The 27,148-nt window shown below is 47.9% G+C and overlaps 1 protein-coding gene across 3 annotated transcripts in view; it reads left to right on the forward strand.

The window, feature by feature from the left end:
• LCLAT1 (lysocardiolipin acyltransferase 1) overlaps positions 1-27,148 on the forward strand; it is a 554,842-nt gene that overhangs the window by 168,814 nt on the left and 358,880 nt on the right. For 2 of the 3 annotated variants that reach the window (XM_086927978.1, XM_086927975.1), the window contains one exon: positions 8,788-8,833. The exons of the other annotated variant lie outside the window; for it this stretch is intronic. The gene's annotated coding sequence lies outside the window, so the exon portion shown is untranslated. The remainder of the gene's footprint in view (positions 1-8,787; positions 8,834-27,148) is intronic. 3 annotated transcript variants of the gene reach the window in all.

Below are 27,148 nucleotides of genomic sequence, written 5' to 3' on the forward strand. Positions count from 1 at the left end.
TGCACGAGAAGAGGAGCTGGGTGTCGTCTGCATAGGATACGATCCGGGCCCCAAACGACTCCGCCAACGCCGCCAAAGGGGTCATGAAGATATTAAAGAGGGTCGGACTCAAGATAGAGCCCTGAGGGACCCCACTCCCAGAGGCGGCATCACGGCGGAATCTGGCGAGGCCCAGACCGTTTGCCGGCGGCCGGCTAGAAAGGACGAAAACCAGCTGAGCACCGTCCCCCGTAGTCCAATCTCACTGAGTCTTGTGAGCAGGCCATCATGGGGGACGGTGTCGCAGGCCGCCGACAAATCCAGCATCACCAGCATGGCTTTACCCCCAGTGTCCAGAACCCCTTTGATGGTTTCTGAGACCTCGAGGAGCGCAGTCTCCGTGCTGAGATTTGGGCGAAAGCCCGACTGGGTGGCATGCAGAATCTCATTCGTCTCTAGAAAATTGGACAGCACCGTCTGCACGTGCTTTTCTACAATTTTCGTGAGAGCAGGCAGCAGGGAGATAGGCCGGTAGTTGACTGGGGCCTTTGGATCCAGACCAGGCTTCTTGAGCAGCGGGATGACCATTGCCTGCTTCCAAGCCTGCGGAACCACTCCCTGGCTCAGCGAGAGATTCAGTAGCGGGTTAGCCAGCGGATTAATCACCTCGGCCAATTTCGCCAGAATTTTAGCAGGGCACGGGTCCAAGGGCGAGCCCGATTTCAAGTTGCCCATAAGTGCTAAAGAAGCGGGCGCAGATATAGGTGGGAACACGCCCAGCGTCACACCTGGCGAGGCCGGGGGCGATCGGTTGGCCTCAGAATTAATCAGCCCCGCGGGTACAGCCGATGGAAAAGAATCCTGTATGAGTTGGATCTTGCTAGTAAAGAAACTAGCCAGATCAGAGGCCCAGGAATCAGAGGGCCTCTCCTCAGAGATGTTGGACCGTGGAGAAATAAATTCTCTAACTATAGAGAAAATCTCCTTGCAGGAGTTGGAGGCCACTTCTATCCTCCCTGCTAGGTAGGCCTTCTTGCCCAGGCGAATATCCCGGTGATAGTCTTTAACCGTACTCTTATAAGTCAGCTTAGCCTCCGGGTCATATTTTACCCGCCAAGCTCTTTCGGCCACCTTGCACTGCTGCCGCTTAGCCGACAGTGCAGCGGTGAACCAGGGGGCGGAAACCCGTTTTGGAGTAAGGCGGGGGGCCAGTTCCGGGGCAAGATCATTAAGCCTGTCTGAGAGCCACGCCTGCAAGGACTCCAGATCCTTCGACAGGTCGCCCGAGAGGGGGCAGGGATGATCCAGGGCAGCCTGAGCCAGCATCTCAGGGGTCACTCGATGGTAAGCCCTATGGGTTCGACCATGCTGCTGTTTGGCGGCAACAGCCGATTTAACTGTGCCTTTGATTGAAAATTTAGCGAGCAAATGGTCTGACCATAGTACCGGAAGAATCTCTAGCGCCTCAAGGGGAGATGTCGAGAAAACCTGGTCGAGAGTGTGCCCCTTGTCATGCGTCGGCCCCTGCAGATAGGGGAGCAATCCCAGCGGTGCCATGGCCTCAGAGATTTTAATAGTGGCCGCGTCAGATGGATCATCCATCCGAAAGTTGAAATCCCCGGCTACGATGCAGTGTTCTGCTTTCAGGGCCAGTCCCAATAAGACGGAGTCAAGGTCTTCAAAGAACGTTCCGGGTGGACCGGGCGGTCTATAGACCAATAATCCCTTGACTGATTGGTGCGGAGCCAAAGCGATAGAGAAAGCAAGGGACTCTGAGCCACGAATGTCCTCCACTGGCAAGATAGTACAAGCCGTGCCTTTCTTCACCACCAGTGCCACTCCACCGCCCCTTCCCTTAGCTCTGTCCTTCCTGTAGATGTTATAATCAGGCGGGATTGCCATGGCCACGTCTGGGTTCGAACGTTCTCCCCACCATGTCTCGGTAAGCATAAGACACAGTGGTTTCGCCGTGTCAAGAAGCTCAAAGATGTCTTGTGCATGTCTGCACGCCGATCTGGTGTTTAGTAGCATGCAGAGATATCCCACACTGGCGGTGTTACTGCCAGAGGAAAATGGCAGAGCTCGGGTGTGGCGCCAGCCGCAACCAGGGCAGATGGACTTACCATGGTGACAACCCGGAAAGACAATGCAGCAGCCACTGACAGCAGTGGAGAGAGCGCAAAGCTCCCCAGAAGTATAACGCTGCACGAGTGATCCATGAGGACACATGCTGGGTATCCGAGCCCCCCCCTGTCGCCCCGAGCGCCTCCGGGACGCTGACGGGCGCAGACGGGCAGGACTCTGGCAAGACTCCGGCAAGCGACGGCGTCCTAGCTGCGCGTTCCCGCTGCGCGGGAGAGAACGACTTTAAATAGGCGCCGGAATGGAGGGAGGAGCGCATGGACGCTCCAAGATGGCGCCCGCCGAAAAAGCCTGGTCCCAAGCCAAGATGACGCTGGCCGCCGATCACCAGACGATCCCCGGACCATCCACAGAACCCGGGCCCACCAAAACGGTGGTGAGTATTCCAGAAATTAAATGCAGGTATGAGGGGGGGGGAGAGTCCAACCAGTGCACAGTTAAAATACAAAGAAAGATAAAAACGAAAAGAAAACGCGCAAAATACAGCAACTAATGAGGTTAAAATTATGCAGCGCTTACAAACGCTTAGTTTGTCAATTGAGGAAAGCATGATTTGTTCGAAGGCATAAACCTGTTTAGGAATTTTTTGACTAGGTATGAAGGTCGATTTATTACGTAACCCTGTAGTTTCTTTTTCTATCATAGGTGGCTGATTGGGAAAAAAAGGCCCTTAGTTGAATTTTGCGACAAAATTCTATGGTCTCTAACTTCATTTGGGTAAAGTCTGTTTGTTGACGAGGTACAAATTTTAGTCCAAGATTTAGTACGGATTCCTCATCTTTTGTGAGTGTTTTGTCTGATAGATTGACTATTGTGGATGGCGCCTTTATGATTTGTAAAAATTCCTCCTTGTCCGCATCTCCCATGGCACCTTGAATCTGGTTTTTCCTTGCTGGTCCTTCTCTAAAAAAGACACCTGCTTTTTTTTTTGGTTTCCTCGCGTATCAGAGCCCGATGAGTGATGATGTTTCGGAAAAGGTTTTAAACCTATATCGGGACCTCCCCTGATAATTACGCAATGCTCCCCTTGACTCAGGCTGAGTATAGTACTCGTCCTTCAGAAATGGATATGCTTTCAAGAGAACAATATCTTGCTGAAGCCAATACACAGGTGAGCAACACTGTTTGGTATAGAACCCTACAGGAAGATCCGGTCAAAAACATTCAGGGACTGATAGCAGATACTGTTAAAATAGGGTTAGATGAAGGCTATGTTGGTGTGAGAGAAGGTGAATTTTTAATCAAAAAATATCCCAGGACTCCAATCCTGTACTTCCTCCCCAAGATCCATAAAAGTCTAAATGAGCCGCCAGGACGACCCATTGTTTCTGGGTGCGATTCCTGCCTGGAACCACTTGCGAAATATGTTGATTTTTTTCTTGAAGCCCTTTGTTAGCTCTGTTAAATCATATCTCAGAGACACAATGGATTTCCTCGCCAAAGTAGAAGGGACTGATTTTAATCCTGCATCACAATTGCTTGTGACAATGGACGTCACGTCCCTTTTCACAATTGCTTGTGACAATGGACGTCACGTCCCTTTATACTCAAATACCCCAGGGAGAGGCATTGGAAGTAATTGAGCTTTATTTAGAAGCTCGTGCAAGACCACATCGAGTCCCTACCAGCTTTATTCTCAAATTGGCAGAAATAGCGTTGCGCAAAAATTACTTCCGATTCAATGAGCAGTTCTTTATGCAGACCAAAGGGACTGCTATGGGATGCCCCTATGCTCCTGAGATGGCCATATTGTATATGGCAGAATATGAGAAGAAATTTATTGAAAAGGATAACCCATATTGCAGTCACATTAAGCAATGGCTACGATGTATCGACGACGTGTGGCTCCGGTGGCAGGGGAGCCACACGGAGTTGATGTAATTTCATGGATGGCTTAATTCCAAACATCCAGACATTAAATTTTCTATTGAGATCAGTGACACAAGAATGACGTTCCTGGATGTGGAAATCACATGTTCAAACGGGAAGTTGGTCTCCTCTTTGTACAAGAAGCAGACTGATAAAAACACAATACTGCACCACCAAAGTGACCACCCCAGGAACTTGAAGGCTAACTTGCCCTATGGCCAACTGCTCCGTATCAGGAGAAACTGCACAGAGTTGTCAGAGTATGAAAGACACGCTGACACATTCTGTCACGAAATGGAAAGCCGTGGTTATCCGAAAAAAACTGTTAAAAAACTCATTCAAGCGGGCACGATGTACACCACGCGAATGTTTGCTACAAACAAAATCAAAGGCTGAACTAGACCGGATGGTCTGTGTCACCACATTTGGGCCTGACACAAACAAATTCAGACAAACCGTGTTAAAAAATTGGCACTTACTAGAAAATCTGGACTGTCCATTTCCCCGTCCTCTTTTCGCGTATCGTAAGAACAGGAGCATCGGACAACATCTTGTCCGAGCCGAGATAGCATTACCCAAACCTAAGAGTGACCTATTGTCTCAATGGGGAATGAAACCCATTGAGGGACATCATAAATGTGGGACATGCGTGGCCTGTGGGACTACTGTGGAAGGGAAGGAATTCCAACATGGGAATATTAAGTGGAAACACTTAAGTTTCTCAAATTGTAAAACACGAAATGTTGTGTATGTAGTCATCTGCCCATGTAATAAGATTTACATAGGCAAGACAACACAACAAGTGAATATGCGCATAACGCAACATAAGTCTAGAATCAAGAATAAAGTGCTTACAGCACCTATGGTGGAGCATTGCATTGAAAATAAACACACTGAGAATGACTTAAAGTGGTCAATTCTATATGTACTGCAACAGTCTAGACCCATTGACCGTGATAAACTTCTACTAAAAAAAGAGGCCTACCTTATACTTAAGTTTAATAGCGCACTCAGCGGGCTCAACTCGCTTTCTGAAATATCTAGAGTGTGAGCTTTATCTAGTATAGTGCCTCCAAAAGAAAGGGTCGATGGTAATTGCGCGTATGTTTTCATATGTGGTTTAACCCCTTCCGTGCTTCGAACGTCCAACGGTCGTCGCGCGCGCTACCTCGCTGGTGCTGCTCACGACCGTTGGACGTCCGAATCCCGTTAGCGCGATCGAACGTCCGCACTGGGGCGGAATGTTCGACGCGCTAAAGGGGTTAAATTCACTTTTTTTCACATCTAAATGATAGCCTTCTCTAGCGACCCCACTCTAAGATGGCCGCCAGGCAAGTAGCTATAAGTAGTTCCAAAACCACGTTACAACATGGCTGCCAAACTAAGTGAATAAGAGCTAGATGCCGAGTCACAGCTTGTTCAAGTAAGTCTAGAGCTAACATGGGTTTGATTTGCCACCAATATTGCAGAAGCCCCAGATACCTAATAAAACGCTGTTATTTCCTCTAGGGAAAGCGAGCGCAAATAATAAGGACTGAGGAAAGCGGTGCCCACATGGTTAGAAAGCGTTTACCGCTGCAACCGATTAGAACACGGGCAGCCCAAGCGAGGAATCCCTCAGAGCAGGTATGCCGAGTAGAGCAACGAGTGCCATACTCTCTCCGTCTGTGCATAAAAAGCGCGTAAAACGTTATTCTCATTATTTTCAGGCTGTAATACAAGACTGAAAATTAACTCCCATTTGGTGGAAACGTAGGATCACGAGCATGATCCAGTAAGGTATGTTGATAACACATGTGCCCCATTCTGGTCTTAGAAAGTGAGCAAGAACAGGTCATGATACCTGCGTTTGTTTTTAGATCCCGAAAAGAAAAGAAACTCAGTCAGAACTAATACCCTACCCTTGACCGGCGGCTGCTGGTTCAACAGGTAATATGAGGAATCCGAGTTAAATGTAGTTGGAAGCTAAACAACGTCAGAAATGTAGCTAAAACAAGTTTTATTTTATACACTTGCAGATATCCCGTATTAAGACAGGGCCCTGATGAGAATCCGTAGAGTTGACATACCGGATTCGAAACGCGTTGGCGTAAAAAGATTAGCCATTTATTGGTTGAATGGACTGAATGAATTAATTTGAAGTCTATTTTTCCTTTTTTGAACTGCCTACATTCAACTGTAGTTCATTGATTTATGATTGTCATCAAGTTTATACTTTTGACTCTGGTCTTTATGGAATTACGGATGATTTTTTCTTCGTAGTATGAATATTTGAGTGTATATATATCAGAGCAATTCACTTTGTATAATACAACTAGTTATGTGTATGTGTTTGTGTTGCAAATAATCGCAAATTGTAAATAATTGTATATAAGGTGTACAAAACGATAAGGTGTCCCTTTCATACATCAATACTTAAAAAAAGACAAAAAAACAAATAAATAATAAAAGGGTTTGAGTGATATACCCGCACGAACCAGGAAGTCTCTTATGGTTTGTTCCCTCAAAAATAGAGGATTTAAGTAAGTGTGTGGCTGGCAATCTGTGTACTTAGTTACTTATATATTATGGCGTGACCTCCTCTGATGTGTCTGTAAAACTTACCTTTAGTCTTCAATTTTTCTCCTGAATCTTGATCTTCTGTCCTGAATTTTTGTCCTCAATTTTGACCCTTTGTCCTGAATGTTTACATTCGCCGTCCAGAATTTGCACCCATGCCAGTTGGTTACCCTGTCACCAACAGAAGAGCGCTACTCGGCCATAGAAAAAAGCAGCTCTTGCAGTAGCTTGGGGTCTCGAGCACTTTCAACAGTTTGTATGGGGTTCCAACATTTTAGTGAGATTATTTATTTATTTATTATTTATTTAGTGTATCTTGATATAGCGTACAGCTACCCCAACGGGGTGTCCCGACGCTTCTGTGTAACTTCATGCTGCATGAGGTGGTTGTTAAAAAGGAAAGAATCAACAGAACAGGTAGGTTTTTAAGGCTCTCCGGAAAGGTTGTTCATCCTTGATCAACCGAATGGTGTTAGGTAATTTATTCCAGAGAGCCGCTGTCAATACTGGGAAGGATTTCCCGCCAGAGCGGGTTTTCCTAAATCTGGGGACCGTAAGGAAATTTTTAAAAGAAGAACGAAGGGTCCTGGAGTTATTGTAAGGAATCAGGCACGTAGAGAGATATCTAATCACAAACCATTGCCCAAACTACTGACTGCTGATAGAATGCTCACATGCCCACTGTAGTAAACAGATTACAAGGGCAATCCAGGTAAGTAGAAAGAGTCCTTTATTGAGTTGTAGAGTAGGACAAGAGTGGACTCTTCACTGCAGCAGCAACCAGTAAACTGCCCCAGAACAGAACGCATAAGCATGAGTTAACACAGAACACAAATGTATTCTTATTCTACTAACACATTCTAGAAAGACTAGAGCGATAACACACATTGCTATAAACAATGTACTACACCAACCTACAATTAATTGCACATTTCTCTACAAGGATGATGGATTATGGGACCGAGCATGTTCCAGGGGTTAAGAACAGAGTGCCTGTGTATGCTGGGCTACTACGTAAAGCTTCTGCCAGGAGTAGAAAATAACTCGTGTTGCAGTTTAAGCCTGTTAGCGTTTAAGATATTCAATGCTGTCTGTGCCCTTTGTACTAATGAACACATTAGGTGGTTCGCGTTAAGGATCTCTCTTGGCTTCGAGCATGGCCAAGTAATTAAACATAGCACTCCTGCCCGCGCGACCGCCCGAGCGAGCGCTCGAGCCACGAGGGCTTCATCAAACTAAAGTGCGGCAGAAAGCGAGGAAAGACTGTGCATCCGGCCAGGATGAGGCGATGCTGGGCTTGGGGTCCCGCCAGGCGATGCCGAGGTTCAGCATAATTATTGCAAAACCCCTAACGCCATAAAACCCATTCCCAGACGGGATTTATTCTAATGGCGTTTCTCAACCCCTAACGCCATAAAACCCATTCCCAGACGGGATTTATTCTAATGGCGTTTCTATCCTAAGTTCATTAAAACAAATATATATTTCGTCCTTCGCAGCTGAGGTGCTGTGCGGCCACAGTTCACGTACTATTTACTAATCTTTAGACACTTTCCAGCTGCTCTTTTGACCAATCTTCGAATTTTGATTTCAGCTCCGAAAGCCTCAAAGTGAACAGCAATCATTTATAAAACATGCCACATTTTTATGTTTTACCATGTAGACTGGATAAATGACTGAAGGAAGATTGAGGTAACAAAACTGATTGGATCCTGGACCTCCAATGATAAAATGAAGCAACATTGCTGCTCCCAACTTTAGGTGTTTGCCCAGATTTATGATAAAATAGTCTCATTGCATAAAGCATTATCAGTATTTATAGATGATGGCGAAGGCTGTGCGTATAAAACTGCCTCTCCAGGTTCAAATGATAGATGTTTTCATAACGTAGCAATAACATGATTTCACCTGCTTCATACGTAACTGTGCAGTTTAAAACACTATATAATAAAATTGTTTAATATTACTTAATTTAAAGGTACACATTTTACCAATTTGGGAAGGATGAAAAGCTGAATTGGCTTTGCCCTGATGAATATTCGTGACCGCAGTGTCACTCTGATGTCATTGTTGAGCGGTTAACACACGGGGTTACCTTGCAGTCCTAATAGTAATCAATTAACTGGCCACCAGTGTATTGTTTCTGTTTATTGGTAAAGCGCTAAAACAGTACATCAAGCAGTCCAACTGTCACAAGCATGATATTATGTCAATTTGCAGTCCTCTGTTTTTCTGCAGGCCAGATCACTGGAAAAGCATGGTTTCAATTCTTTCGAAAGCAGAGGTATGTCGCTTCTGATCTTAAATCTTTATTTTACTTTTACCATTTTGTAATGCACTGCATGCCTATGCGTAGACTTCTCAGAGTATTATTGAGGTGGGGGACAAGTAAAACCAGAGGGTTCTCATTCAGAGGGTGTGTGTGCGCCAGTGTTCAATGCAGTGTTCCTCTGAATGCTGACCTGATCGTGTAAACCTACTAGAGCAGTGGCCTTCAAACGTTTTCTTGCCTATTTTTTGTTTTAAAAAAATGAATGGAACCCTCTAACCTCCCGCTCAACGAAACCATCTAGTATGTTCAGTTGTGAATACTGCTGGCATAGAATGTTATGCGGTGTTTATTGGAAGCTAAGATCAAGGATAGCTGAACAAACATGTATTCAGTGCTGCGTCCTCTCAGCCCCAGCCTCCAAATATTTTGTTTCGGATAGCTACTTTTAACGGCAGATTATTCACTTTATGAATCTCCCCAGGTGCCAGACTGGATCTGTAAATTCTTGCAATAGCTGATGTACGCCAGTTGGTCGCTCCGTCTACTTCCATCATCACTTTAACCTACCCCTGGACACAGGATTTCATGTAGGTGCCACCTCTGCGTTCTGTCATTGGCTCCTCTTTTTCTGCCGTTGTCAACCTGAATTTGGAGCTTTGCCCATAACAGTTTTGGTTTTCCTACTAAATTCTTACTTTGAAATATATTTGAGTGTGCAGAGATGACACGGCCGAGGAAGACGAGCTTCAAATTATGTTGTGCTTCTTGGAAGCAATTGTTAACAGACCACACACTTTCAATCTGTGGGGATTCTACTCTAAATCATTGGGCATTATAAACAAGTCTGATCACAATTGCAGGTTGCCCTCTTCAGAAAAGTCTAAGGCAAAGTCGAGGGATATGTGGAAAAGACGTATGGAGCACAAGCAAAGTCCTTTGATGTCCAGACACTGAGCTCCAGTATAATGTCACATGGTCAGTAAGAATCCTGAGTTTGGCGTGGCTTTCCTCTTAGGATCTGATACAAGCGGTGGAGCCGGTGCTACTCTAATTTTCTAGGTCTTCATTGACCCTAGAGCAGAATATTCCCGTGAGGCAGCTTTGCCAGCTGTTTCTTCACTAGTGCCACAGTTGGCTCTAGAGACTTCCTTGCTGGATCGGTCACTGCCCTCAATTTGTAACCATCTTTGGCAAGAGTTCGCTCTTTGTCATTCTGCCCCATCACTAAAGTGCATCCCTATGTTGTGGAGGATTCCGCTCTGATTCCTCTTCCTCAACTACAGTATTTTAGGATGATGGAAGCCAATTCCGGGTCAGATTAAGTCGCTATCTAAGAAGGTCTTCAGTGGTTTTTTTCTTCTCTCGTGATAATAAAGGGGCGTCTAATTTGCGCCCTGCACAATATACTGATGCTGGTTTTACAAAATTCAAGTGGCCTGAAAGTTCACCTGAATGGGCTCTGATTTCACCTCTGAAGCCCCCGACCGAGAAAGGTTGCTTATTTGTAGTAGTAGTTCGGTGAGAAGCAGAGATTTGGGAATTACCACTCCCAACTAATGGGTCTAAGACTAACCTACTTACAGAAATACTTAAAGCAGGACCTTCCACTTCTGACATTCTTATGGGACTCAATGAGGCTTAGTTAATTCAATAGTAGTTAGTCAGAAGCCTTTTCAGTCCCAGCAGTGAGACGTCCTCTCTGAAAGTGCCATAGACCAGCACTAGGAGACGCAACAAATGTTATTCAGTACCCTACATCTATGGTGCAAACTTCTATTTGTAAGATCAATCCAAATTCTTTTACATCCGCTGCACCAAACAGGGAGTCAAAACATTTTGGTATACAAGGGAGAAAAGTTTTCTTCAGGCACTCTAGTGTGGCACACTTTCTACGCCTCTTGCTTTCCGACCCTCTGTTCTCAAACACCTTAGGACAAGGTGCGTGGGGCCTCTTTAACTAAATTGCTCAAATTTATCATGATGGCCAAGATGTGGCCAAAGAGATTTTATGATTTGGCCTCATCACCACTGAGACTGTTGCATGTGCTGTGGGAATAAGCGTTGTCAGCAGATGACCTGTCCGGGTACTCTGTGCTGGATTTTCCATAGAAGTCCAGGCCTCTTTGATGAAATGCCCTTTGACATGGCCAGTATTGTAAGCAAAAAAGGATATTCGGTCTTGGGTTGTTTTAAAAATGGCAGGGCAACAATTCGCCTCATGGGCTTGTCCTCCCCTGTCCGTCAGTTCTGTCTATAGGGAGTTCAGAGGCTAATCTAGGGGCCTCAATATTTAATCGGCACTAAACTTCACAACTGATTGACCACCAGCCCATGAAGGCGTTTTTCAATGGCGCTAGGGAGAGCGGGCAGCGTCAGTGGCAAGGATGACATCAGTTTCAGTACTCCACTACCCCTTGTTCCATTAGCACATCAAAGTCAATTTATTTTCCATCAAGCGAACAACTGCGCAAAGTAGGATGCTAGATCCAACATTTCCTGCTGTACTGGTGCTTGACCATGTTGGATCAACGATTCCTACACACTTTCCACATTTATTATGCCCTTCCCTTTCTGGATACCCCCTTTGAGTTCCCTCTATGCACACAGACTTCGTGCCAGCACCTTATTCGATGTTGATGTTACTCACTAAGCGTTCAATTGAGGTAGGACCTGAGGTAGCGCAGAGGATGGGATGGTTCTCACAATACTTCTGGGTCTCTAAAAAGGATCCTACATTTAAACCTCAAAGCTAAAACTCATCCCTCAAGAAGGAAACATTAAGGCTACTGCAGGCATTCCTCTCTGAGAATTGGATGGTGTCCCTGGATCTGCACGATTCCTACTTTTTCATATGCCAATTCTGCAGTCCCACTTGAATCATCTCTGCTTTGTAGTGGAAGGCAACCACTTTTTGTTCACTGTCTCCATTTGTTTTTTTCATCTGTCCTGCAGGACTTTATGAAGATTGTCAGTGGTTGTGGCCTAGCGTTGCAGGTCGTTAGTTAACATATTTGTGTACCTCTCTGACTGTTGAAGGTGGGCTTATCTCAGTCGATCTTGGAACACCTGCAGCGCACAATGCCATTGTCCGCCCTGAGGTTTTCCATCAATTAATTTAGATTTATTGTACAACCTTCCCAGGGCTGCCTTCATTAGGGTTTTTCTAGACACAGCGACCTTGAAGTCCCCTCCAAAGCGACTTTGGCTGTGATCCTGATATTTTGGTAAGAGACACTCTTTCAGTGCTGATGGTTCTGATACTCAATGCTTTAATAGCATCATGTCAACCTCAGTGGCACATTAGGACCCTTAAATGGAACTTGCATTTGCTGTGGTCACAGGATTAGGTTACGTCTTGAACAAGATCAGTATTTTCAACAAGGTGGCTCAAAAAAGCCAGTAACGGATGCATTTCTGAAGTTAACCTGGCTGTTCGCCTTATCCCATCCTGAGGTTACAGTGGCGATAGAGGTGTCTTCTGAAAGTTGGAAAGTTTGCCTGGACAACGTGGAGATCAGAGGTCTCTGGTCTCGGATGGAGCAGCATTTTCATTTGCTAACTTACTAAAGATGTGTGCAATCCTGTTGGCTTTGAAGTCCTTCCTGCTGTCCATTCACGGGCAAGTTGATCCAGGCACTAATTAACATAATTTCTGGCCTACGGTAATGCAACAGGCATGGCACTTGTTGCAGGAGTAACATCCTCTTCATGTAGAAATGATGAGATTGTGGTTTCTGGCTGGAACTTCAAAGGGTCTCCTAAATGGTCTGTCTTGTAGTGGAATCTCTCCACATCAGGGAAGGTATCATCTTGCTGACCACAAGCCAACTGGAGGTGGCACAGTGGTGTTTTCGCCCAGTAAGTGCACACCATTAGTACATTTTTATTCGTTACATCCAAAACACATGGTGTCCAGTGTTTTGCACTCTATAGATTGCCACTAACAGGTTCTCAAAGGAACACATTGTGCCTATGGTGGGACACAACCCTTGTGTACTTATTTCAACTTGTCTGTTATAATGTGAAGGTGGAAGTTAGCCCAGTCTGGAGCCACCAGAATCATCAGCTGTGCTCAGTGGGTCTGGTACTAAGAATCTGTAACCCTGAGCATTTGTCCTACACTTGGGCTTCCTCTGCTGGATAATACTCTGTCTCCTCTTGGGACAGCATATTATACCCAAGTGTCCAGATGTCAGTCTAGCTGCCCACCACCCTTATGCCAATTACTTATGTTCAGGCCTTTGAACTAGATTTGTCACCTGCTGTGAGCAAAAGCAGGTTGGTTCTCTGCAGGCAAAATGGTCTGAGGTTTTACTTGTCTGCATTGGCACACTAGTCATAGTGGTTTGCATGCTAGTTGTCAGGTTCTTTATTGGGCAGATATTTGGTGGCTATTTAAACCATCCTGCAGCACATCTACTCTAGCTGTGCTCCAACGGCAAGCCCGTCTGCACCAATCAATCAGTCAATCAATCAGGAGTTTGTTAAAGCGCGACTACTCACCCGTAAGGGTCTCAAGGCGCTAGGGGTGGGGGGGTGCAGGTTCCATTCCATAAAGGAGGGGGTCTGTCGAAGAGCCAGGTTTTGAGGTTTCTTGCGAAGATGGGGAGCGATGTTGTCTGTCTGAGGTGGAGCGGAAGGGCGTTCCATGCTTTGGCCGTAAGGAAGGAGAAGGAGCGGCCTCCCGATCTGGTCTTTCTGGTGCGGGGGACCACAGCGTAGGAAAGCTGGGCTGATCGTAGGGTCCTTTGGGGTGCGTGGAATTTGAGTCCGCTGTTCAGGTATGCTGGTCCGGTGCCGTGGAGGGCCTTCTGTGCGTGGGTGAGCATCTTAAAGGTGATTCTCGCCTCTACGGGGAGCCAGTGGAGTGTGCGCAGGTGCTGGGAGATGTGGCAGTGTTTTGGTAGGTTGAGGACCAGTCTTGCGGCGGCGTTCTGGATGTTCTGTAGCTTGCGGATGAGGTTTTTGTTTATTCCGGCGTAGAGTGCATTGCCGTAGTCGAGTCTGCTGGTGACCAGGGCGTGAGTGACTGTCTTTCGGTGTTCGAGGGGGATCCATTTGAAGGTCTTACGAATGAGGCGGAGGGTGTGGAAGCAGGAAGATGAGACAGAGTTGATCTGGCGGTCCATTTTGACCTCTGAGTCCAGGATGATTCCCAGGTTGCGTGCGTGGTCTGTGGGGGTTGGCGGGTTTCCGAGGGTGGTGGGCCACCAGGTGTCGCTCCAGGCATCGGGGTTTGGGCCCATGATGAGTACTTCTGTTTAGTTGTAGGCAGCTCTTTTTCATCCATTTGGCGACGGCTTCCATGCCTTCTCGAAAGTTGCGTCTGGCGGTGTTGGGTTAGTTGGATAGGGAGAGGATGAGCTGGGTGTTGTCTGCATATGACACAATGTTGAGTCCGTAGGTTCTGACGATGGGGGCAAGTGGAGCCATGTAGACATTGAAGAGCGTCGGGCTGAGGGAGGAGCCCTGGGGGACTCCGCAGGTGGTAGGTGTGGGGTCCGAGAGGAAAGGGGGAAGTCTGACCCGCTGCGTCCTGCCGGAGAGGAAGGAGCAGATCCAGTCGAGGGCCTTGTCCTGGATTCCTGCATCGTAGAGACTGCGTATTAGGGTGCGGTGGGAGACTGTGCCGAACGCCGCTGACAGATCGAGGAGGATGAGGGCTACTGTTTCTCCTTTGTCCAGTAAGGTGCGGATGTCGTCTGTTGCGGCGAGGAGGGCGGTTTCCATACTGTGGTTTTTTCTGAGGCCGGATTGGGAGGAGTCGAGGATGTTGTGTTCTTCAATGAATGTGGCGAGTTGGCTGTTGATGGCTTTCACCAATCCGCACAGCATGTGTTCATCGAGCCAACTGTGTTGCCCAGCCTCTTTCAGAATCTGAAGCACTAGGTAGGGCAAGTAATAATAGAGTTTATTCATGCGTAGTCTTAATTGTGCTTAAGAATGCTGCAGAATGGGCCAATTCCACTTCAGCTGCAAGATGACTCTCTAAAACATTTAGATGCTCAGTATCCACTCGGTCATTCACTCCTGTGCGCTCCTTCACACCGGTGTTGGCTTAATCTGATACACCGAATTTGAAATTGCGGTTAAAATTTGCTCTCATTAATTCACTCTTTACAGTCGCTTTAAATGTGTGACCTTTTAACCTTCAGATTTGAGGTGCTTTTTTCATGAAGACTGGGACTTGGACAAAAAGTGCAATCCTCTGTTATGGCTCTGCTCATGATACCCCAAACTGGTCCCAGGATGCTTGTTTTTGGTCCAGGGAGGACCTGGCTTGGCAGTTCGAGCTAGACTGTTCCTTTGGGAAGCAGGGTCAAGACTGATTTGCATATGCTGGGTCTAAACTGGGATGGCATGGTGAGCAAAAGAGCAATGGATTTAAGGGAACCCAATTATTCTATGGGAGAGGTAGGCCTCCCAGTAGTGAAAAACGAATTTAGGAGTTTTTCGCTACCTGGACATGTAAAACTTAAACATGTCTGTCCACCTTTTTAAATACAATGCATGAGACCTGTTTTAAAGGGCTACATAAATGGGTGGCACAATAATGCTGTCTGCCCACTAGTAGCATTTAATTAAGTGGCCCTGGGCATAATATTTGCCGCTTTACTAGATACGTATCAGTAAGTTAAATAAGCCTAATCGGGTATAAGCCAATTTTACCATGTTTTAGGGTGTGACCTTTAGCACTGTTTAGCAGTGATGAAGTGCACAGAGTCCTATGGCTAACTAAAACTAATTCAGCTAAACAGGAGGGGATAAGATACGAAGTTTGGGGGTGAACCCGCTGACTGGGCCATGTCCAACATAATCCTTGTCACAGGGAGCATCACAAAAGCCAATAAATAAACCTGTGATTAACCCTTGGGTAGCTTAGCACAAATCATTCAGGCTAAACTAAGAGGCAATGTATAAAGTATTAATGCAGTACTCTCACAATAATAAAGTGGAAATGCAGCACAAGAAAACTCTCAAACCAATTTAGGAAAATAAAGAAAATACGAATCCATAAAATGACATGAAGATATTAAAAATCCACTAAGTAGAACCAGCTATATTAATTTTTAAAATTTAAAAGGCGCTAAAAAGAACAAAATGCCAAACAGTTATTTGGTCACGCTAAACTGGCTCAGAGTCAAAACTTAAGGCCCACTACGCTGGAGAGCAGGTCTGATGTGGGGACTGGAAATACTTTTTGGGGAGAAAAAGTGGTTGGGGCAACTTGCAAGCTGGATCCGAAAGGAGTTACTGAAGAACAGTCTTGGTGCGGTTGTCGATGAAGATGGCAAGTCTCAGAGCGGGTGAAGTCCAAAGCCTGTGTCAAAGAAGGCCTTGACAACAACTGGTTGCTGGTCTACTTCAGTCCAGATTAAGATCTCTACGTTCAGATTTTGAAACTTTTCTGGAAGTCATATGTCCTTCAGTGGTGCAAACCAGCAAGCTGAGGCCGACTGTCGATTTGATGGCTGCAGTTTCGACAGTGATCATGGTCTCCATCGGTTCTCCAAGCAGAAAGTTGGCAAAATGCTTCCAAGTCCCAACGTTTGCAGTGTGGATAAAAGAAGTACACTGTAACACCAGCCAAGCATCTAGGACCTGGGAGGCATGACTGTAGGGTTGAGATTGACTTCAACAGAGGCCAACAGCAGGGTCTAAGGCAGATCCAGGTGACGCTGGTGAGCTAGTCTGTTGCTGGGAAAGTACCTCTGGAACCTTATTGTGTCCCTGTAGCTCAAACAAGAGGTCAACCAACTGATCCATGGAGTCACTTCTGGGGTCCTGGGTTCAAGGCAAGCAGGTCCAGTCTTACTTCAGGTTCTTCAGACAGGTGAGCAGTCCATTTAATTCTCTACAGGTCCAGAAGTGTTCTCAAGAGTGGACTGCGGGAGCCCCATTTATGTTCACTGCCAACCCGTGGGTTGGGTAAATTCCTGGCCACTCACTAAACAATGAGGTAAATATACCCAGAGGTGATCCTACTGCCTTTTTCAGGACTTCTTGTGGTTTCATTTTAAGGTGTCCCACAGTACCCCTGTTTCCCTAACAAAAGAGAGCAGTACCCTTCTTCCCCCTGGTCAGAGCTCCCTGTGCCCACAGAGCGGTGTGAATAAGGAAATGCGCAAACCCACCTTTGTGGTAACTCTAAACCAGCTTTGGGGAGCTCACCCCTTCTACTGAGTTTGGAGCCAAACTGAGTAGGCAGCCTAGGTGTGAGCTGCTTCTGCCATTGATTAGGTAGGCATCCTTGTGAAGCTCAGGAAAAGGCTGGGCACAGACCCCAGGCCATCGTGCTCAAGGAAGAAAAATAGAGGAGCCATTTAACAGTTGGGCGACACTGGCAGAAATCTCTTGTTGGCTTAGACAGAGAAAGGACAATTTTCCAAAATTGTTATTTCAAAAAATAGTAATATAGAATTTGACTTTACCATTAAGTTGAATTCTAAACTATTAACACAAGTCCTTGAATAATTTTTCTAATAGCTCCAAACTAAAATTAGCAAAAAGGACAGATGGGAGATGGAATGCTGAACAAATCAAACATTCACCTAGTCACAGATCTGGGTTTAATCCATCATTTTGATTAAGCATTTTAAGTTGTTATAATGTAACTCAGTGTTTTCCTATGGGAGAGCCAGCATTGCCACAGTGAAAAATTATTTAGGATTTTTTCGCTGCCAGGACATGGAAAACATTCAATATGCATGTCTCACTTTTTAAAATACAATGCACACTACCTTTATTCACATTTAAGGCCAGCCTATGGGGCTGACCAATAAGTCCTAATAAAGAAAAGCTTAGCCCTGGCAAAAGGTCTATTTTACTAAGTCACAATGGCAGTGTAGAACTGTGTACCCAGGCTGCAGGGGCAGGCAGCAAGACTTTAGTGGGTGGCACATTGAAATTGCAGCCCACTGGTAGAATTTGATTTACAGGCCCTGGATACAAATAGTGCCATATTCTATGGACTAATAATTTTAAAGTACCAATTAGGAATATGTCAATTTTACAAATGTAAAAAGGAGAGCACAAGCACTTTACCATTGGTTACCTATGGCCAACAAAAATGGTTTAGCAAAAGAAGGCAAAAATCTGGGTTGACCCTGCTAGAAGGGCAATTTTCCAACAGTATAGTTAGATCTGAAAGAAACATGTTAGTGTTAGATTCCTTACCTTAGAATATCCCCAGGCGTCAGACTGACTCCAGAAAGTTTTCGTCAGCAGTACCCCCTGCATGTCGGTAGGAGTCGTCTGCGGATCCACGTCCGTCGTCTGCGTTGTGATCGCCGGAATGACGTCGCTGTAGACGCCGCCCTCGCATGCTGACGTCAGTTCTTCTTTTTTTTTTTCCGTGCAAGCAAGTGTAGATCCGGGAAGAGCGTACCCTTAGTAATTTTTTGACTAACTTTTTGGACATTTTTGTCTCTTTTTCGAGTCGACATAGACTCCTGGTGCCGGTAGGGATGCCCGGGTTCAAGCCGTGTGACGTCTGTCACCGACTGATATCGGTTACCGGCCCCCACCACCTGTGTCTACTGTTAGGGGGCCGACCACGATGACAAGTCATTACCCGACTGCCGGGCCTTGACGTCGAAGGCTAGGTGGAAGCGTTCCCATAAGCTCCTCGAGCTGCGGCAGTCTGCTCCGTGTCGCTCGAGGTCCCGGTCGAGGAGGAAGTCGAGGGACCGGTTGTGGAGCCGCAGTCCTCATCGAGGACTCTTCCCACCGTCGAGACCCGGCGGCGCGCCTTCGGGCCCCACGGTTCCGACTGGGGGTCCTAGCCCTGTGTTGCCAGTGGCTTCGTCCCCGGTGTCGCCAGCGACTTCGGCCCGGCGTCTCCAGCGACTTCGGTCCTGGCGTCCCAGGACCCTGTGGGATCCAGGCCTGGATCCTGGTCGATTCCAGTTGACCATACGACTCCTCCGCTGGCGCCGACCCCCTTGGTGCCACCTCCGGTGCCCCCCTCGGACAACGCCCTCCCCGGTTTCAGGCCCGGGCTCGGCGTAGGAGCGGCGCCGTCTCCGCCGACTGGTGAGCTTTTCACCTATGCCCCGGCTCCGTCATTTTTGCCTGTTTATCAGGACATGGATGAAGGGGAGGACTGGGAGGGGTCTGAGGACCCTCTGGCACAGCAGTGCCAGTTGTCACGACTGGGCAGATGAGCTGGGGGTGGCCAGTGGTCTAGACGCTTCGCCTGACACTGGTTTTCTCTCTCCTCCTCCGGTGGCTAGGGAGGAGGGGGCAACTTATGATGTGGTGCTGCTCAAGGCGGCCAAGGACTTGGGCCTTGAGGTTCCTGCAGTGGCCGTGAGGACTAACCTCCTCACCGGGGGGCTTCAACCACCAGTAAGCTCTTCGGAGCCTCTGCTGCGGTTTGATGAGGCCCTCACTAACATTCTGATAGGCACTTAGTCCAAGCCCACCACATTCCCTCCTGTGGATCGGAACGTGTCCCGACGCCACCGCCAGCTCCGTGCGACCCCTGCTTTGTGTCCACCCACCCCACCCCCTAGAGTCTGGTAATCCAGGCCTCCATGTCCCAAACCTCATTCCCTTCCGCACCGCCCAACCGGGAATCCAAAAGGCTGGAACAGTTTGGCAAGGAACTGTTTTCCTTTGTCAGTCTAGGGTTGCAGTCCATTAATACTGCATGCCTTTTGGGCCGTTACACCCACTCTCTGTGGGATGCGGTGGCGGACGTGCTGTCCCAGTGTCCGGAGGAGGACAAGACCCGGCTCGTCCAGGCTCTTGCTGAGGAGCGGGATGCAGCACGGTACTCCATTCGATGTGGATTTGACGCCACAGACTTGCTGGGCAGAGCGATTGCAACAACGGTGGCGATTTATCGTCACGCCTGGCTGAGGTCCACCAACTTCTCATGGACATGCCTTTTGATGGCCGTCGCATCTTTCGCGACAAGGAAGATAGCGCTCTGGAGCGCTTTAAGGATTTCAGGGCTACGGCTAAGTCCTTGGGCTTGTTGACCCAGCGTCAGCAAACTTCTGCTTTTTGTTCCTTTCGTGGCTACGGAAGGGGGTTCCCCGCACGTTCATCCGGCTACAGGCCGCAGAACCAACTGCAACGCAGACGCGGGCATGAATTCCTCCGTGGTGGAGCAGGGGGACCAGAGCCGGTCACACATCCGCTCCCGCTGCATCTGCCTAAAAGCCTTCCTAGTCCGAGTTTTCAGGCCCATTCCAGGCCAGTAGGAGGCAGAGTTCGCCATCACCTGCTCCATTGGCGTACCATCACTTTGGACAGGTGGGTGCTGCAAATCGTCCCAAGGGGCTACTCCCTCCCCTTCAAGACCACCCCTCCAGCCATACCGCAGTACCACCGCATGTCGGGGGATCACTTGCAACTTCTGCAGGAGGAAGTTACGGCCCTCTTGGCCAAGGGGGCCATAGAGCGCGCTCCTGGCCCAGAAGTAGGGTGGGGTTGTTACACTCACTACTTTCTGGTTCCCAAGAAGGGCAAAGGGGGCCTGCGCCCTATCTTGGACCTCAGGAGCATCAACTTCTTCCTTCGGAAGGAGATGTTCGAGATGCTGACGTTAGCTCAGGTTCTGGCTGCCCTAGACCCTGGAAACTGGATGGTGGCGTTGGACTTGCAGGACACTTATTTCCATATTCCCTTCCTGCAGGCCCATTGGCCTTGCCTCCAGTTCATGGTAGGCCACGAGCACTTGCAGTTTACCTTGCTCCCCTCCAGCCTCACCAGTGCCCCTCTTGTGTTCAGGAAAGTGATGGCGGTGGTCGCAGCTCATCTGCGCCAATCAGGGGTTCCAGTCTTCCCCTATCTCGATGACTGGCTGTTGAAGGCGGGCCAACCCCAAACATTTGTCTCCCACCTCCAGACTACGGCCGACCTCCTGCATTTGCTGGTGTTCTCCGTCAACGTGCCGAAGTCGCACCTGAGCCCCTCCCAGAAGCTCCTCTTCATCGGAGCGTTCTGGACTCTGCGCAGTTTCGGGTTTATCCTCCCGAGCAGCAGGTTCGGGATATTCAGGCTCTGATTCTGATCTTTCAGCCTTCATCCAGAGTTTCGGTCAGGTTGACTCTACGGCTTCTGGGACTGATGGCCTCCTGCATCCTTCTGGTACATCACACCAGGTGGCAGATGCGGGCTCTGCACTGGGACCTGAAATTCCAGTGGGCGCAGCATCAGGGCAACCTGTCTGACCACGTCCTGATCTCGGAGGGCACTGCAAGACAGTTGCAGTGGTGGCTCACGGACCGCGATTGGGTCAGTGGCAGATCCCTCTCCCTTCCCCAACCGGAGCACACAGTGGTGACGGATGTTTCCCTCCTCGGATGGGGGTGGCACATGGGAGAGGCGGAGATCAGAGGCCTCTGGTCTCCGGCGGAGTCCCGGCGCCATATCAACCTTCTGGAGCTGCGGGCGATCCGGCTTGCACTGAAGGCATTCCTTCCCTCTGTCCGGGGAAGTGTAGTGCAGGTATTCACGGACAACACCACCACCATGTGGTACTGCAACAAACAGGGTGGGGTGGGGTCGTGGACCCTATGTCAGGAGGCTCTGCGCCTCTGGACATGGCTGGAACATCAGGGCATCACCCTGGTTGTTCAACACCTGGCAGGTTCTCTGAACGCCAGGGCGGACAAACTCAGCCGTCTGCAAGATGGATCATGAGTGGCGTCTGAACTCGGATGTGACGCAAGGTCTCTTTCAGCAATGGGGAGAGCCTTGGTTAGATCTATTCGCCACCGAGGAGAATGCGCGATGTCATCAGATCTGTGCGTTGGAATTTCCAAGGCGGCACTCGCTTGGCGACGCTTTTCATCACGAGTGGAGTTGCGGTCTGATGTACGCCTTTACGCATATAGCACTACTGCCCAGAGTGCTGAAGATCAGGCGCTACTGGGCCCAGGTCATTCTTGTGACTCGGGATTGGGCACGAAGATACTGGTATCCCGAGCTCCTCAGTTTGTCAATCGATCCCCCGATTTGACTGCCTCTTCAGGAGGACCTTCTGTCGCAGCAACAAGGGACGGTCCTCCACCCGAACCTGTCCAGCCTCCACATACATGCGTGAAGATTGAGGGGGGACAGTTGATGCCTTTTGACTTGCCTCCTGAAGTCTGTGATGTCATTCTGGCAGCCAGGCGTTCCTCCACAAAAACGGTATACGCCTGCAGGTGGAAAAAATTTGTGGCATGGTGCACAGTAAAGGCTGTGGATCCCCTCTCTGCCCCTCTTTCAGAGGTTCTTCTCTTTATTGTTTCTCTAGCCCAGCTGAGCTCTGCTCTGGGCACTATCAAGGGATAACCTTCGGCCGTTTCAGCCTTCTTGAGGCTTCCTGATCAGCTTTCTCTTTTCAAGTCCCCTGTTGTAAATAGATTCTTGAAAGGCATTACTCTCATGTTTCCTCCTGTTCCCTTTTGTAATGCCTCAGTGGGACTTGAATCTGTTGTTAACCTATCTAATGTGTGCTCCCTTTGAGCCGCTCCATACTGCCCTTTACGTCTTCTGACTTTAAAGACTGCTTTCCTGGTTGCCGTCACCTCTACCAGAAGCCTCCTTTCCTCGGTCCATCCGGACAAGGTTGTTCTGAGGACTCGTCCTTCTTTTCTACCCAAGGTGGTTATTGCCTTTCACATCTGACAAACCATTACCTTAGTCAAAATCACCAGGTAGGGAGGAGGAAATCTATTTGTCCATTCAGCTTCCTCGTATAAATACTCAATCAAAAAAAGGGGGGGAATGGACCACTTGTAACTGCGTTACCAAGGTTCTCTATCTCTCTCAATTAAAAACCCTCCTACACGCATTTAAAATCGATGGCGGTATATCTTGGTTCTCCACCTACACTAATGCGTTATTGCATCATCATTGGGTTTTTGTGTTAGGCCATACTCATACGTGAAGTGGGTTAAAAATCTTCGCTCATCCCAAGGAAAAGACTTTAATTCAAAAAGTGGATGAGAAAAAATTGTTAAAAGCTGTAGTGTATAAATGGGGATTGTGTTACTGAATCCGCTATACATCCATTAATCTTTCAGTCGACATGTTTCTGCCCCATTGTGCCCAGCCGGGTCTATGGGGCATTCATCAGGACAAGAATCAGTACTTACACTATTTGTGAAGTAACTTACAGTGGGTCTTGTGTTCCACTTTAATCTGGGCGAGGATGTATTGTGCCTCTGGTGCCCAAAAAGCTTGCTTCAGCGGGGGAGCGGAATATTTTTCCGGAGCCGCTCGTAGCATAAGACTTTCTTGTTCTGACTCTGCCCCCGGAAGTGCCGGTATCTTCCTGTTTACTCCCCACCTTCTTTCCGAGTCCCTCGAAAGAGGAAGAGAGGCTCCACCGTCTGGACCCAAAACGTGCACTCTCTTTTTTACCTGAACCGCACACAATAGTTCCGGGTGGACGACCAACTCTTTGTTGGCTACGTGGGTGCTAAGAAGGGACAGGCGGTGCACAAGCGGACCATCTCTCGTGGGTCGTTTTGTGCATTAAGATCTGTTATTCCTTGGCTAAAAAGGAACCGCCTGTGGGGCTGCGCGCCCATTCCACTCGGGCCATGGCAGCTACTACTGCCTTGGGGCGGGAAGTCCCTTTGCAGGACATTTGTCAGGCAGTTACGTGGGCCTTGCTGCACACAATTGCCAAGCATTACTGCCTGGACAGTCCAGTCCGGAGAGATGTCTTCTTTGGCCGTTCTGTTCTCCTGGACTTTCTGGGGTGATTTTGGTTTGCAGACCCACCACCGGTGTTGGTATTGCTGGGGTATCTATTCTAAGGTAAGGAATCTAACACTAACGTGTTTCTTTCAGATGCACAAGTTACTTACCTTCAGTAACTATATATCTGTAAGAAACATTAGTTAGTGTTAGATTTCTTAACGCCCCACCCATCCACACCGTTCTGCGAACCGTGGCGGTTTCGTGCATGGCTCTGCGTTCCTGGCGTGGAAAGCTATGTACAGAACAGACGTCTGCCCTGCAAGAAGCAGTAACATAAATTGGTAAAACTACCATTTTATGTTTCTGCTTCTCGCAATGAAAGAAAGCACAAGTGTTTGGTTGCGGGTGGGCGGGGCGGCTCTCTGAGCATTGCTGGCCAGGGAAGGAGTGGTGTGCCCTCTCCTGAGTGAGCATGACTGGTTTGGTCGGCCCTCTGGAGCCGCCCAAACCAGTCATGCGCAATGCAGCCAACATGGAGAAAATGGCTTCCCCATAGGTGCCTGGCTTGGTGGCGTCCCCACCAATCACAACGCTACCATTGCAGACTTTTGATTGGCTTAGGGGAGGGGAGGGAGCTGCCTGCTGCCTCTTCCTGCCAGAGCAGGAACCAGAACCGGAGCTTTGAATATGCCGGACCCAACCTGGCCGGTGAACAGGTACTTTTTTTAAATTATAAAATGTACCCCCAGCCCTTCCCCACTTGACCCCCCCCCTCCACCCCCTGCCCGTGATTAATGCCGCCCACGACTGGTCAAATGCCATGTTATTTAACCCCTGACATAATGTTAGTGTTGAGTTTTAACCAGCATGTACCTAGGTGGCACTTTAGACAGTGCCCACAAATAAACCCAGTGTCCTCGTGCCTTGGCAGGCTTTTTCGAAGGTTTGCTGCCTATACAGAAGTCTACCTCAAGCGTGTCCCCCCCACCCCTCTCATCCTCCCTTAGCTTGCCTTCTTCAAGGCTCTCTTCGTCAAAATCCCACATTTTGTAGCTCAGAAAGAAGTCCTGTGGCCATTCGTGGCCCTTATGCACCTCTACTGTAGGGGCCCTAGTGGCCACTCCACCCCTAACCCAGCTCTGGTTAGCTGGGGGGCAGATTGTACCCTTCGGGCCCTTCCAGCACCCCTACATGACGACCTTCACTTTTGTCCCAGCAGTCATGTGAGACCTGTCGGATGTTGGGGCCAGGGAGGTCGTTGTGGGCCTACTTGTGCTGGCCACGACGCGCTCCCCTGCCGATATCAGGCTTTCATAATCTTCCCTGTCTTCCAATAATTGTTCTCCCCCCTGCCCCCTCCACCCACTTCAGTCTTATCCCTGCTCCAACCCCTGGCCAGGCTCCATTTTTCCATTCCCCCGCCTCTACCCTGCACTCCCTATCATGGGTGTGGCTCTCCTCCCTAAGCAGTCCACACAACTGCAGTGTGACACCTCACCCTGCTCCACTGCCTCGTGCCTTTTAAAGTTCACAAGAGACTTTATGGAGGCAAGACATAGTTTATTTGTAGCATACAACCCTAGGCACAGAGGTCCTTCTTCCCTGAGTAACTGCTGGTTTTCTCTGTCCCCTGGACTCCACAATCCAGAATCCAGTGAACATGCCATCGAGCAACAAGGTAACTATGGTACAGTTACTAAGATACAACTTATCTTCCTTCCTAACTGAATAAAAAAAAAAAAACAAAGCTGTATACATAAAGATTACTAATGTTCAGAAAACAAAACATTAGATGCTCAGGAAATATTTAAATCTAGGTAGAAGCGTAATCCTTTTGCCAAACCGGTTTGGATGTAACACGTTCCAATATTTAGAATTCTAGCGCATTGGCTAAATTGGTGTGCGAAGATGCAGAACATTGATCCTTCAACCAAGCATCACGCTCCAAATCCTTGCATTTAGTTACACTCCTCACATTCCACAATTTTTCATCGCTCAACCATACACTATTACCCTCAACCTTTGTAACTTGTTTAGGTGTGGACCATCTTGATACGCTTGTTATTGGTTACCATATAGGTGTGTTTTTACCCATTCACCAATTGTAAATATGTGGGCACAGCCTTTGATTCTGTCATTGTGTCTGCATGGGTATTTGCCTTGATAATCTTGTACTCTACACAATAAGTTTTGCCTAGATACTTTTTTAAAATTAGAATTGCACATCCACGCTGGTTTCACTTTGGTACTCGCCACACGACCTTTAAGAAGACTAAAGGAGTCTCTCCAGTGGCCGTTTGAGGTGTATTCCGATAACACCATGACATCTCCTTTACAGCATTTTTTGCATTTAGCACCACACGCATTAGCTAACTGTACACACTCTTTTAACACACGGTTAAACCTTTCCACAAGACTGTTCTCCCTGGGATTATAAACTGCTGTGGTGAGATGTTTAACTCCTGCTTCCTCCAAGTATCTAGCAAATTCACTGGCCACAAAGTGTGGTACATTTTCAGTTCGAATAGAATTTGGAGGATGTATGACGTTACAACGCATACTTTTACTCCGCATACCATTACAACGCGGTATTCACAACGCATACCATTACAACGCATAGCGCTTTGGGGTGCTGGATAGTGGTAAGTATAATTTACTATTCTAACTCCAGTCCCCGTGGACCCTAGGGAAGGTGTTGGATAGTAAATTAAACTTACCTCTTATCCTAGAGCGCCCCCCAGCGCAATGGGTTGTAATGGTATGCGTTGTAATGCCTGCGTTGTAGTGGTAGTGCGTTGTAAAAAATGCGTTGTAACAGGTGCATACCGAATTTGGATAACTGAATCATTTTTGAGAGGTTAATGAAAAACCTATAACAAAGGTTTGCATTAAAAATAGAACTACTGAAAGCATCATAAGTAATTAAACACAACCTTTTTGCACATTTTGTGGCAGCTTATCTTCTACTGTGTGTAGCCAATCTTGCACTGCGTATAATACATATTTGAAACTACCTTGATGTTTGAACTACGCTCTGGGTCACCGGGAATGTTGCTGCAGATGGATCTATGATGATGGCCCCCGGGCGGAATCCATGAAGATTAGACTCACTGCGGCATCCGAACAACATGGCCGATGCCCGGTGGAGCTGTTTAGGCAGCTATAGAGGAGTTAGGCTTTGGTTCACCCCCTCGCCCATCACCTACCCAGCCGGACATAGTTTCCTAGTCTCCCCGTTGTGTTTCCTTCCCTCCCCCGCCTCCTCCCTCCGCAATCCTGTGGCTACCTCCCCTTTCCAGCTCATGCGTTAATATCTCTTGTTGTTATCTAATCACTCTTTTTCTCCTTTTGTTTATTCTTGGTTTGTGTAACTGTTGTAATTTTGTAACATGTAACTCGCTGATCCTCATGTAAAGCGCTCTGATACCTCCAGGTCTAGCCAGCGCTATATAAAACTCATAATAAATAAATAAATAAATAAACGTCCCCTGCGAAACACAGGGGTCTGTGATCAGTTCTAAGGTCAAATGTTGTCCCCCAAACATATGTCTTGAAGTGATTGACGCCCCACCAGCTGCTAACGGCTCTTTTTCGATTACTGAATAGGTTGCTTCAGCCCCTTTAAGAGTGCGTGAGGCAAAAGCTATGATGCGTTCAACCCCTTCTTTCCTTTGC

This window comes from Lissotriton vulgaris, chromosome 6 (assembly GCF_964263255.1).
Source record: "Lissotriton vulgaris chromosome 6, aLisVul1.2, whole genome shotgun sequence".
NCBI lineage: Eukaryota > Metazoa > Chordata > Amphibia > Caudata > Salamandridae > Lissotriton > Lissotriton vulgaris.